Below are 13,148 nucleotides of genomic sequence, written 5' to 3' on the forward strand. Positions count from 1 at the left end.
GATCGCCCCATCAGCAAAATATTTGTTTTGCCACTTTGGGATTTAGAGAACACTCGTGCAGCAGTAGGATGTGTCTGCTCAACTTGTCCGCTATCACACTGGAACTCCCTGGGATGTGCATTGACACAAAAAAGTGGTTGGAAGATATCGCCCACTGCCAAACTTTGAGAGCTTCCAGGCAGAGGGGGTAGGAGTTGGTTCCCCCCGTTTGTTGATGTACCAGACTGCCGACATGTTGTCTGATTGGACTGCAACTGTTGCCAGAGGAAGAGCATATTTGAAAGGCTTGTAATGCTATAGGAGCTCTGCTCTCATCTCCAAGACATTGATGTGCAAGTTGGCCTCTTGAGGAGACCAACTGCCTTGGACTGTCTTTCCCAGATAATGCCCCCCACCCCATCTGGGAGGCCTTGGGCTGAGGGGGAACAAAAGACCATCCCATAAGGATCTCTTCTGAATCCATCCACCAAGATGGATCTTTCTTGCAAGTTTCCATTATCAAGATCGGATGACTTAACAAATGAGTAAGGCTGGACCATTGTGAGGCTAGAAGCCACTGAAGTATTCTCATGTGAAACCATGCCATGGGAACTAGGGTGATAGCTGCTGCCATGGAACCCAGTGGTTGAAGAACAAGAAGAGAGTGCACTTTTAATTTCAGTAAAATGGATTGGACATGGCATCTTATCTTTTGTAGTCTGTGAATGGGTAGAGAGGCTATGCAGGAGACTGTATCGAATCGTGCCCCAATGTACTCCAAGTCTTGAGTGGGGGACAGCTGAGAGTTCTCACAGTTCACTGTGATGCCTAGGGACTTGAACAGATGTATGATGAACTGTAAGTTTTGTGTCAGTAGATGTCTGGTGGGGGCAGTAAGGAGCCAGTCATCTAGATAAGGAAACACCCGGAATCCGTTTAATCTCCCGTGGGCTGTGATGGCTGCCATACATTTGGTGAACACACCTGGGGGCCGTGGCGAGACCAAATGGCAGCACTCTGAACTGGTAATGACTGGCTCCTAGCCGAAAGCAGAGGAACCTTCTTGAGTGCTTGCCTATTTTTATATGATAATATGCATCAAGAAGCTCTATAGAGCAGATCCAATCGTCTTTCTCTAGAAAGGGGAGAACAGACTGAACTGTGACTATCTAGAATTTTGCCTGCTGGACAAACTTGTTTAGAAGACTGAGGTCTAGTACTGGCCTCCAGTCCCCTGTCCTTTTTGGTACTAAAAAGAATCTTGAGTAAAACCCGGATTCTAACTGGTCTGGTGGGACTTCATGAATGACTGCTTTTTGCAGCATCCTTTGTATTTCGTTAGTGGCTTGATCTCTCTGATGGGATGGAACACTGGGGATTCTTCTTCAAGAATGTGGAATTATGTTGAAGGGGATACTGTAGCCTCTGGCAATGATTTTCTGCACCCAAGAATCAGATATTTGTCACCAGGCTGACAGGTGAAGAGAAAGTCTTCCCCGTCTGCTTTCAGAGGAAAGCAATCGGGCCTCCTTTTAGGAGTGCTGGTAGGGCTGTCCAGAGAAGGAATCCCTAGAACCCTGGTTTCACGGGCCACCTCTGCCTCAAGGTCTGCATCTTCCATATGAGTTCCTCCCTCTGCCTCAAGGGGAGCCAGTGCCAGGTGTGTCATGGAAGGGTCCCTGGATCTTTTTGAACCACATTTTCCCACGCCTCTGATTCCTGGAGAAGGATTGTTGAGGGGTAGAAAAAAGAATGCCCATGGCAGACAGAGTCTTACCATCCTTTTCACACCTGGCTAGTATGTCCTTTACTTTAGGGCCAAACAGAGAACATCCATCAAACGGAGCATTGATGAAGGAGGACTTGAAGGGCTCTGCTCACACAAGTAGATCCAGGCGTGTCACCTAATGGCAACACCAGAGCCCTCTGCTCTGGTCATCCCTTCGGCTACATGGGCAATGAGTTGCATGGATGAGTTTGATAAAGACTACAGGGTGGCTACCTGTGAAGCGACCTTAACGTCTACCTCGCTGGACACAGCCCCAGCTACAGTTTCTGATAATTCCTTAATCAGGTCTCTCTGGAGTCTAGTAAAGTGTGCCATAAAGTTCAAGGACCTGCTTTACAAACCTGTCCATCGTCCCAGACTCCCATTTAGGAGGATGAACAGAAGGACTCTCCTTGGCTAATTCCTTTTTGGTGGCAGCCGCCACCATGGCATCTAATGGCATGCCCAATATTAGTTGTCTTCTGGTGGTGATAATATTTTGCCAGGTCTCCGGGAATGGGCTCTATGGTGTCAGGAGTCTTCCATGCCCACTGCACAATTAGCTTGATGAGGTTGTCAGCAGGTGGGGACACCCAGGAGGTAGATGGTCAGGCAACAAAGCCTTGCAAGTACACAGTTTCCTCCAAGGATGGGTCTTGGGACTTCTAGTTACTCCTCTGTTTCAGAATTTCTATGATGTCTCCAACGGAGGCATCCTCAGAGGGTGACCATAGGGGAATCCTCCCCTTCATCGAAATCCGTGTCCTCCATAATGGATTCTTCAGGGGAATCCAGATGCTTCCTCTTGCATGCCTCTTTTGAGGTGGCTCCTCAGTGGGAATCTCTGGGAGGACTCCGAGGAGGAGGGGCTATGTATCTGGGCAACTTGAAGCTTCAGTGCTCGTTGTCCTGTCATAAAAACTGGTGTCAACTCTGGACCAGAGTTATGGAACTATGGCATTCTGATGCATCTGGGACCAGCTGGAAGCCCATGGAGGCTAAGGCCCTCTCTGTAACCAGAAAGGCAGTACCCCATGAAGAGGAATTCGGAGCCCAGAACCGAGAAAGACCACCTTGGAACCGAGGTCACACCCCGCTCCGAGGGACTGCCCTCCAAGGCTGGAGCTGGGGAAGGACCCAAAACCATCAAAGTTTCTGGAACAGAGATCAGCATCACACCCAAACTAGGTGTCAAACCGGAAACCATGGAGCAGATGGTGTGGTCTCGGCCCAGAGACTCAGTCAGCTCCACGGCAGTTACCGATGATGTCAGAGCAACACACAATGCCAAGGTGAACACCTTTACATGGCACCAAAACAGACAGCACCAGGGGTATCGAAGTGCTGGGCTCAAGAACGGCAGTCAAAGTCAGAGGATGACAGGTGGGAGTCCTGGAAGAAGAGGTCCCCAATCCATATGGGTGAGGGACCTGAGAAAGAGCAGGAATATTTATGGCCAGCAACAGTTGATCCACCAACTTTACAACATCCAGCTCTGAAAGACTCCTGGAGGACCATACTGAAAAGGCCGAAGAAGACTGTGGTCTTTCAATGAATGGACTATGTAGTTTGCCCATGAAGGGGTCTGTAGTTGGGGAATATCTCATCCTGGGCATTTCCAAAATAGGCTGTGGCGCCAAGAGGGTGGACTGTGACTGTGGTGGTGCGATGTAAATATTTGTTGAGCAGTAGGCGAAATCAACGCCGAGCCAGAACCTATAGAGGCTGGCGCCAACAAGGGTGTTGACGGCACAGTTGAAGTTGATGGTGCTGTGGAGGCACTAGATTGAAGTGCTGGACCCTTAGCCATTAGTCCCAAAGGGTGCGGAACTGATGGTTTAGGAGCCTCTGGAACCAAAGGTGATGTCGGCACTGAAAGGCTTTTCTTTTTCCGTAAATCTTGTTTTGTGTTGGCCTTGGACAAGGCTTCACTAAAAGGGGATTTAAGTAGACCTTTAAGCAAGAGCTTATTCCTGTTCTCTACTAAGGTTCTCTGACTGAACCTCTTACATAAGTCACAATCCAAATCCAAATGATGCGCACCTAAGCAGTAGACACATAAAAGATACCCATCAGAATTGGGTATCTTTCTATTACAGTCTTGGCAACATTTAAATCCCAACGTGCCTTTAGATGGTTTACCAGTCATAGCCGGTTTAGCAGACATAACAATAATAATAATAATAATAGTAAAGGGTGAAAAAACACACCCGATAAAGTACACTCGCACACAAACACACACAGACAAAAAGGAGTGAAAGGGAAAAGTAAGGAAGGAGGAAAGATCTACCAACAATGGTAGATAAGATTACCTGAGGTAATGGGGCAAGTACCAAAGATGGTGCTAAGGGGAAATCCCAAAAAGGGTTAGAAGAAAAAAGGGGGTGGAGGAAAGGAGTACACAGCTATACAAACACACACACACACACACACACACACACACACACACACACACACACACACACACACACACACATACATATAGACATATTGCGAGAGAAATAGGAGAATTAGGGAGAAAAATGTTTAAACTATCTCAAGATTATTAGAAATTATAAAACACAAAGCTGAGAGAAAGGCTGACGCTTCTTGCTGGCACAGGGGCAAACGAGATCTGTAATTTACACAGGGGCATAGTGGGTAGAAGCTTGGCTCGAGAGTTTTTGGCTGGTGCGAGCTGTATAACGGCTGAGATGGTTCAGAGGATCGGAACCGATCCCAACTGTCAAGAATAAATGAAGGCAGACAAAATCAGATCTTCATTTTTTGAATATGTACATAGTCATGCATGTTTGTTTCTAAATTAAAAGGGGGTGGGGCTCCTGAAAATCTCATTTTTAGTTTGATTTGAGTGTTTTCCTTATAACAAAAAGTCTTAAAAAAGTAAAATAGATAAATATGGTGAAGAGAAGATGCAACTACATGAGAGAGATCTGCCTGACAAACATTAATGTGTGCATGTAAAAGACAAAAATATACACATAAAAGAAATTTACTATATAATAGGGAGGAGAAATAGCTTTCTATCATAATAACTAATCTGTACATATTATAATGGAATGTAAATGGCTTTAGAGAAACAGACAAAAAGCAAAACACAGGGTGCAATAGCAACACTGTAAAAGAATCATTTGGATAGAAATGAGCATGTGAATTTGACAAAAAAGGACATCATGGTTGACATTTAGCAGAATATGAAGGACAAATGAAAAAGAAGTAATAATATAATTGCTAGAGGGGTTCTAATAGTGATGCAGGAAGGGAGAAAAGGCAACAGTGGAAGACTTGTGGTAGTAAGTGCTATTGGTAAGGCAGAAGGATTACTCTAGCATGTATTTATATTCCACCTAAAACTGCTTTTATGGCTCGACGGAATTTTGTGAAAAAATGATAAGCTTTCAGCAGGGATTATTACTTCTGGCTGAGGACTGGAACCTGATTTGCAATAGTGAGAATTTATCAGGGAGACCTAGAAGGGAAAATATAACAAAAAAGGGTAGACTTCTGAAGACATATACAAGAATGACTGGTGTAGCCTGATACAATCTTCTTCTTTCGGCTGTTCCCATTAGGGGTCGCCACAGTGGATCATCTGTTTCCATTTCTTCCTGTCCTCTGTATCTTGCTCTGTCACAACAATAATAAGGTTAATTAGGAGGATATACGAAGGATCAGAGGCAAGAATTAAAGTGTGAGGGTTCCTCTTCAATAAGTTGTGCTTGAACAGAGAAACAGGCAGGAGTGTCCTCTTTCCCCTTTGTTACTTCCTTTATGATTACTGCAACTGGAAAATAAAATAAGGGACTCTGAAGTTCAAGGATATAATTGGTATGGTAATTAAGAATAGTTGTTTTTATTTGCATACGATATTATTTTGTACTTGAAAAATCCACAAAAAGACATGTTGGCATTGTGGAACATTCTGAGACAGTATCATGTCTTTTTAGAATAAAAACATTAATGAAGATAAAAAAAGACTACAGACGTAAATTATGTACCCATACACATATTGTTTCAGTAATACTTATTTTTATGGGTTGATGATAAGATGAGGTATTTAGGAGTATGGACTTAAAAGGCTCCTTTTAAGGAGCTAGGGATATGTGGGAAGAGACTAAACAAAAGATATTACAAAAGCTGACAAACTGGAAGCTCTTGTTTATGGTGTAGATAGTAAGGTACAACCAGTTAAAATGTTTTTAGTCCCTTTAGTTTATATACAGGTTAGGCATATTTTTATCAACAAGAGGAGAGGTTGTGGACAATAATTAATAGAGAGTTGAAGGAATTTATCTGGGAGGGGAAGATGGCAAGAGTTAAGTGGAATAGGTTGCTCCTCAAAACAGAACAAGGTGGTTGAAGATTACTTGATTTGAAGAGATATTTTACAGCTCATAGGTTCACAGGTAGGTACTAGGCTATCGGCCCTTAAGCCCATACAAGCCTACCCTAAAAATGTACCCTGGCTTTCGCCACCCAAGAAAATTATTTTCCTGTGCCCCTGCCGAGCAGAGCCACAGAAGTGATCCCCGGGGTGAATTTCCCATTTCCCATCCAATCATCAAGATTTTTCTTGAAGAGTGCTAATGAGGAGCTCTGTTTGACATAGATAGGTAGTCTGTTTCAGAGTATGGGAAGTCTCTGGGACAGGAATCTATCCCTCCAGCATGTTCTGTTTATTGTGGTGACAAGGTTAAGGTCTCTAGAGCGTGTAGCTCGGAGGGATTGGGATTTCTTTAAGTGGAGCATGTCCAACAGCTCTGGGTTTGACATAGCTTTGCATGTTAGGCAGAGATTGCCCCTGAGTAGGCGATATGCGATGGAGTAAAGCTGTAGCTTTTTGTGACGGTCTGCATAGGGCATCCGTTTGAGGCCAGTAATCCTCTTTGCGAGGTATTTCTGTGGTCTTTCTAGTTGTTGTAGATGTCTTGTGAGGTACATACCAAAAGGGGCGTTGTACTCTATAATGGGTCTGAGTGATGAGTAGAGGGGAACAATGACCTCTTTTTTTCTGGATGAGAATCCTTTTGTGATGAGATGAGCCACGTAGAAGGATTTCCTGACCACTGTGGTAATGTGATTATCAAAGGAGAGACTACTGTCCACCTGTGTCCCAAGGTCTCATCACATTTTCGGCATTAAGTAGGCTGCCAGCCATGTGGTAGTTCATGGGTACAGAGCTTTTACCAAAGGGGATGACAATACACTTTTTGGCATTGAGCTTCAGGCCATGGCTTTGACACCAGGTATCTGTCTCAGTGAGGCCCTTCTGTAGTTTGTCCACATCGTTAGGAGTTTCGATTATGGCTCCTAGTTTGCAGTCATCTGCAAACTTTGTTAGCCAAAGACCTTCTGTGTTGGCCTGCACTTCAGAGAAGTAGATACCAAACAGGAGAGGACCCAGGACTGAACCCTGTGGTACTCCACTTGTCACTGGTCTGATGTTGGATTTGGAATCCGCTACTTTCACAGTGTGGATTCTGTCCGTGAGCCAGTTGGCAACCCACCTTGTGACATAGGGATTTATACCTAGTTTAGTGAGCTTATCTATAATTCCAGAGTGGGGGATGGTGTCGAAAGCCTTGGCGAGATCTAGATAAGCTGTGTGAACCATTTTACCCTCATCTATGGCTTTGGTGACTGCTTCAAAGAAGTCAATCAGGTTTAGGAGACATGATCTGCCTTTTACAAATCCAAACTGAGTAGGGTCCAGAGTTTGGAGATTACCAATGTCTTTGTTTATGAGTTCCATGATACGTTCCATGGCCTTGCAGACCAGGCTCGTCACGCTAATAGGGCGGTAGTTCCCGGGGTCCGTCATGGCTCCCCCTTTGTGGAGTGGGATAACTGTCGCGGTGCGCCATTCAGTGGGTACAAAGCCTGAGGTGAGGCTAGGTGAGGTGAGGTGCTTAGGTAGGGTGCCAGTTCATTCTGTAGTTCGTGTAGAACGCAGCCTGGGATATTGTCAGGTCCCATGGATGCTGTGTTCTTGGCTTTGGAGAGTGTGTTTTTTACCTGTGCAGTCGTGATTACAGGAACTTTGCATTCTTCCGGTACAGAGATGGGCCCTCTAGGGGGTGAGAGGGGGGTAAAGTTAGCACTGAACCTATCTGCTAGGATGTTGGCAATATCAGTTGGTTCTGTATATTTAGTGCCATTATGCTGTAACTCAGAGCAGATCTGAGTGTTCCCATTTAGATTCTTGACATAGCTATAGAATGCTTTGTGGTTGTCTTTAGAGTCAGTGGCAATTTTGTTTTCGTAACTAGCTTTGGAGGATTTTATGAGGGATCTCAGCTTCTTACTGAGGTTGACCAGGGAGTTCCTCCAGTCATGGGATTTTACTCTTTTTTGCAACAGTTTCTTTCTTCTGTTGTAGAGTTTGTTTATGGCAGAGGACCACCAGATTGGCTTCCTTTTTTTGGAAGATAACATCTTGGTTCTATTAGGGATAGCATGATCCATGCACTCGTGTAAGTGCTTATAAAGTGCATTTGTGTAGGATTCGGCAGTCATACCTCTACTGTTCGTCTGCATGGGTGTCATGAAGTTTGCCACTTCTGTCTTAAGAAATGTGAAGTTGGCTTTTGAGAAGTTTTTTACGATGGTTTCCCTAATTGGGGCTGGGGGTGGGATGTGGATATCTAGGCTTATTAGCTTGTGGTCGGATCTGACCAACGAGGAATTGACCTCTGGTGTGGAACACCGGTTTCCCATGTTGGTAATGACCAGGTCTAGGATACTGCTGCCCCTGGTGGGGATGTGAATAAGTAGATCCAAGGCGTTGGAATTTATGAATTCTACAAAACGTTGAGCAAAAGAGTTGGTACATGAGTAGTTTTCCCAGTTAATGGTGGGGTAGTTGAAATTGCCCATTATTAGGGTGTTGGGTTGTACCCTAATACTTTCCCAGTGTATCAAGAAATGAGGAGTGTGAATCCTGGGGCATGGTGGGGGGTCTGTAGCAAGCTACAACTTGGATTGCGGTCTTGCTCAGAGTTAGTTGCACTTGGATAATCTCAGATGCATTATACTGTGCAACTAGCCTGGAGGTGTGGATATCCTTAATGAATATGGACACGCCTCCACCTTTTGTGCTTCTTTCTGGGTTAGGTAGCCGAAAGGTGTGGTATGAATTGAAGCCTGGTAATGCAGGGATGCTCTCTGGAACTTTGAGCCAGGTCTCTGTCACTGCACAGATGTCAATGTTCTCCATTTTAAGGAGTGCCTCAAGTGAGTGCATTTTGAGGTTTAGACTTCTAGCATTGAGTAGCATTACCCTCAGATTTTGCTTGCTTGTACCTGTTACGGTGGTGAATTTGTCATTTGAACCTTGCCTAAAAAAGGCACTATAGGGGTGGCAAGAGTCTTAGCCAGTATCCGGAATCCTAAGGGCGACAGGTGCAGGCCATCTCTGCAAAGCATCGTGGACTGTCGATCATGTCGTCCCAGGCAGACAAATACTGGATCCCCTTAGAATGACACCAGAAGCTTAGCCAATTGTTGAAGTCAATCATTTTGTCCTTGTACTGTGGTATCATTCTGGGTGATGGCAGGATGCTACTCAGGGTTAGGGTCATACCTGCCTGGGATACAAGATCAGAGAGCTCCTCCATGTCTCTTTTCATGTAGTCCAGGGAGGTACGTCTCAGGTCATTCACACCAACATGGACAATGACAGTGTCATATTTGTACTTATTGTGGAGTGACCTGAGTGCATGCATTATGTGGCGGATCCTGGCACCTGGCAGGCAGCTGACAGTAACTTTCTCCTTGTTTAGTTTAGTGAGTGGAACATCAGTGTGCCTGACTATAGAGTCACCTATGACTAGAGTGCTGGGTACGTTGTTATGCCTTATGGGCTGTGGTTGAGTGGCACACAGAGTTTGTGGGCTATGTGTCATTTGGGTTGTGTTGGGGAGTGGAGTTTGCTTGCGTTTATGCTTTGGATGTCGCTGATGCTTGGGCAGGTTTTTATTGAGAGCCTCCGCGAATGTGGGTGTGTGTTTTGTGTTTCTATGTGTGTGTTTTGGAGTTGTAGGTTTCGAGGGACTATGTGATGAGTGTGGTGTGGTGCAAGTGTTTACCCTCTTCTCTTGACTGTCTAGTCCAGTCTTGGGTGAAGAGAGCTTTGTTTCCAGTTTGGCTATATAAGTGCATCTCTCACAGGTTGTAGTGTTAGGTGGTAGGAGGAGAGGGTTGTCTGTGTACATGAGGCAATTGCTGCATTGCCCCAAGATGCCCAGATTCATCAGGTAGACAGAAGAAATCACTGGGAGCTGACCCTTAGACATGCCTGGATAAGTGCTTATTTATTAAGTACTAAAAACTGCTTTCCACTAGACAAGTGAGGAAAGTTGAGTGCTGTAGTAATTTGCAGCTTATGTAGTGCTTACAATGAGTTCTGAACAAGTGCTGAGTTCAAAGAAACAGATTTGAGTGCTGAAACTAGAAAACTGGCTAGATATAAGAAAAAAAACTAAGCTAGAAGGCTTCCCTCCAACACAGAAGGGCTTGGGGGCTCAGAAGCCTACAGTCTATACCACTAAACAGGAAAGGCAGAAAACGAGCTTAAATTTTTTTTTCTTCTGTTTCCCAGATGCACTCTTTGTACACAGTAGGAGTACCTGATATCAGAATATGATCTCACTGCACTCAGTTGAGTGAGCAAATGAGATGGGCCCAGAAGGAGTATCCAAACACAAATTTACAAGATGGGCGGGCAGTTTCAAGGCCACTAAGATTAACACCAAAACAAAAACAGGGAGGGTGGGTGGAACTAACTAAAGAGCAGAGTCAAAACTTCCAATTCAGTTAATATTCCTGCAACACAGTTAAATCAATTTAAATACTGTATTCTTTGAAAAAAAGTGCAGATAAAGGTACTTAAATTCTCTTATACGTCCAGTTGTATACATCTAGACCTTAGCCGGCCAAAGCTGAGGTTTTTAAGCAGAAAATATTTCAAAATGTACCACTTAAATAGGCAAGGACAGGAAATCAAAGAATGTGAATATCCCCACACTTGCATTTACTAACATATAATAAAATTCAGCAAGCACTGACTAAAGAGCAGTGTCAAAACTTCCAGTTCAGGTAATATTCCTGCAACACAGTTAAATCAATTTAAATACTGTATTCTTTGAAAAATAGTGCAGATAAAGGTACTTAAATTCTCTTATACGTCCAGTTGAATACAGCTAGATCTTAGCCGGCCAAAGCTGAGGTTTTTAAGCAGAAAATATTTCAAACTGTACCACTTAAATAGGCAAGGACAGGAAATCAAAGAATGTGGCTACCCCCACACTTGCAATTACTAACAGATAATAAAATTCAGCAAGCACTGACTAAAGAGCAGAGTCAAAACTTACAGTTCAGTTAATATTCCTGCAACACGGTTAAATCAATTTAAATACTGTATTCTTTGAAGAAAAGTGCAGATAAAGGTACTTAAATTTTCTTATACGTCCAGTTGAATACAGCTAGATCTTAGCCAGCCAAAGCTGAAGTTTTTAAGCAGAAAATATTTCAAACTGTACCACTTAAATAGGCAAGGACAGGAAGTCAAAGAATGTGGCTACCCCACACTTGCAATTACTAACAAATAATAAAATTCAGCAAGCACTGACTGAAGAGCAGACCTCATATTCATTTCTGTGATCTTTGGATGCAAATCCTTAAAGAGAATAATAAAAGCAATACATAATATCATATTCATAAGGTTGCAGAAAATATTCCAAGAACTAAGCCAACAAGGGAACAGCGAAAGGAGATTTTGCCATTAGCGATGACTCCAAGTAGAATGTATAGAAAATGCTCAAGAGGGGCTGGAATTTGCTGGAGATAATTTGCAAAGGGACCAAGGTACTGGGAGCAAATAACTACAAAGAGAAAGGTGGGTTGAGACTAAGTTGAAGTTTGAACTGTAGGTTACAGACTACCTTCCAGGGACAGCTAACAGAGTACAGGTTAAGAGAAAGGGATAGTGGAGTACTAAGTGAAAGACCAGCTCTGGTAGAGTTTTTTAGTTGAGTGTAGAAGAGAAGTTGCTGTTGAAAATGGATAATTAGTAGGGCATATAACTAATTTTGGAATTGACCCAGAATGGCCAATAAAGCTACAGTTTCAAGTCAGTAACCACTCCCACAGGGGCAGGCAGGCTGCTCAATGTTTTTCACTGCCACTGATCAACAGAGAGACTTTCCTTTAGCATGGTAACTAAAAGAATCGATAAGCAGAGCTTAGAAAAGACAGCAACAAAGAATGAAAAGATAGTATACAAAGGGACAATAGGACATTTATTTAGCTCCCAATATCCAGAGGGTTTAGGATTTTTTGCAAAAAAGTGTTTGCATAGGTAATGTTATACATCAGGCAGACTTTAGAAAATTGTTCCTCAGGTAGATAGCAAATGCTAGTGGGAAACAGAGACTGCACTAGGAACATGTTTTTTTTTTTGGGGACTGGATCAGTTGGCAGATTTTAAAAATCCCTTAAGATTATTTTGAAATGATAGGGTAACAAACTAACTCACAAAGTAATTTTGAGCAGTGATGTAGAATCTGAATTGCCCAGACATAGCAAGCATTATTAAGTTTAATGCTACTGCCTGCCAAAAAAAAAAAAAAAAAACAATTGCCAGAAAATGAAAAATCTAAATTTAAACCAACTGTAACTGAAAGACTGAATATTGAAAAGAAGATAAAAAATTGGAGGTGGGATCCTTAGAAAAGGGATGGAGCAAATGTCATAGAAATGAATGGAATTTGTAAAAATAAATGCAGAATAATGATCAGGTGGAGGAGTGAGGTTTAAGGGAAAGCAGGAATGTGGCAATTTACATAATGTTTGAGTGAATGATCATCATTAATAAAAAGAAAGCATACAAGTACAATGCACAAAAACAATGAAACACTTACAATGACTTGTTTTATTTTCTATTAATGTATGTGTACCTATGGCATTGTTTAAAATGGGAGACTTTTTTTAAAAACTCAAAGTAGCCAACAGATCTTGTATCATCATACTGTTCTGGCTGTGTAATAAATTAAAAACCTTTTAGCATGCTGTTCTAGGACAGGATTACATCTGACATTAAAAATTGTATTGTTCCAAGATAGTCTTCCTGTGTAACATGACCTGTCAGACAGATGAAATGCTGCAACTGTATATATATATATATACATACTTTGTGCACAGACATGATACTGTTTAATGGCATTGTACTGTTTCTGCAGCTTATTCAGATCGTTTACTGTCATAGCTACTGAACCTTGTTTTCCTTAATAACACTTAACACTTAAGAGCTTTTCTCCTCCAGTCCAATCTGAAAATGAATTTTGCCTAGTAGGATCACCTCAGGAAACAAAGCAGAGATAAAAAATATACTCTAAACCTTTTG

At 42.9% G+C, this 13,148-nt stretch overlaps 1 protein-coding gene across 1 annotated transcript in view; it reads right to left on the bottom strand.

Annotated features, from left to right (window-relative positions):
• The window catches only part of UNC80 (unc-80 homolog, NALCN channel complex subunit), a 5,631,640-nt gene that overhangs the window by 2,595,774 nt on the left and 3,022,718 nt on the right, over nucleotides 1–13,148 (bottom strand). The window lies entirely within an intron of this gene.

Source organism: Protopterus annectens, chromosome 2.part0, assembly GCF_019279795.1.
Source record: "Protopterus annectens isolate FY-2018-M chromosome 2.part0, PAN1.0, whole genome shotgun sequence".
Classification (NCBI taxonomy): Eukaryota; Metazoa; Chordata; order Ceratodontiformes; family Protopteridae; genus Protopterus; species Protopterus annectens.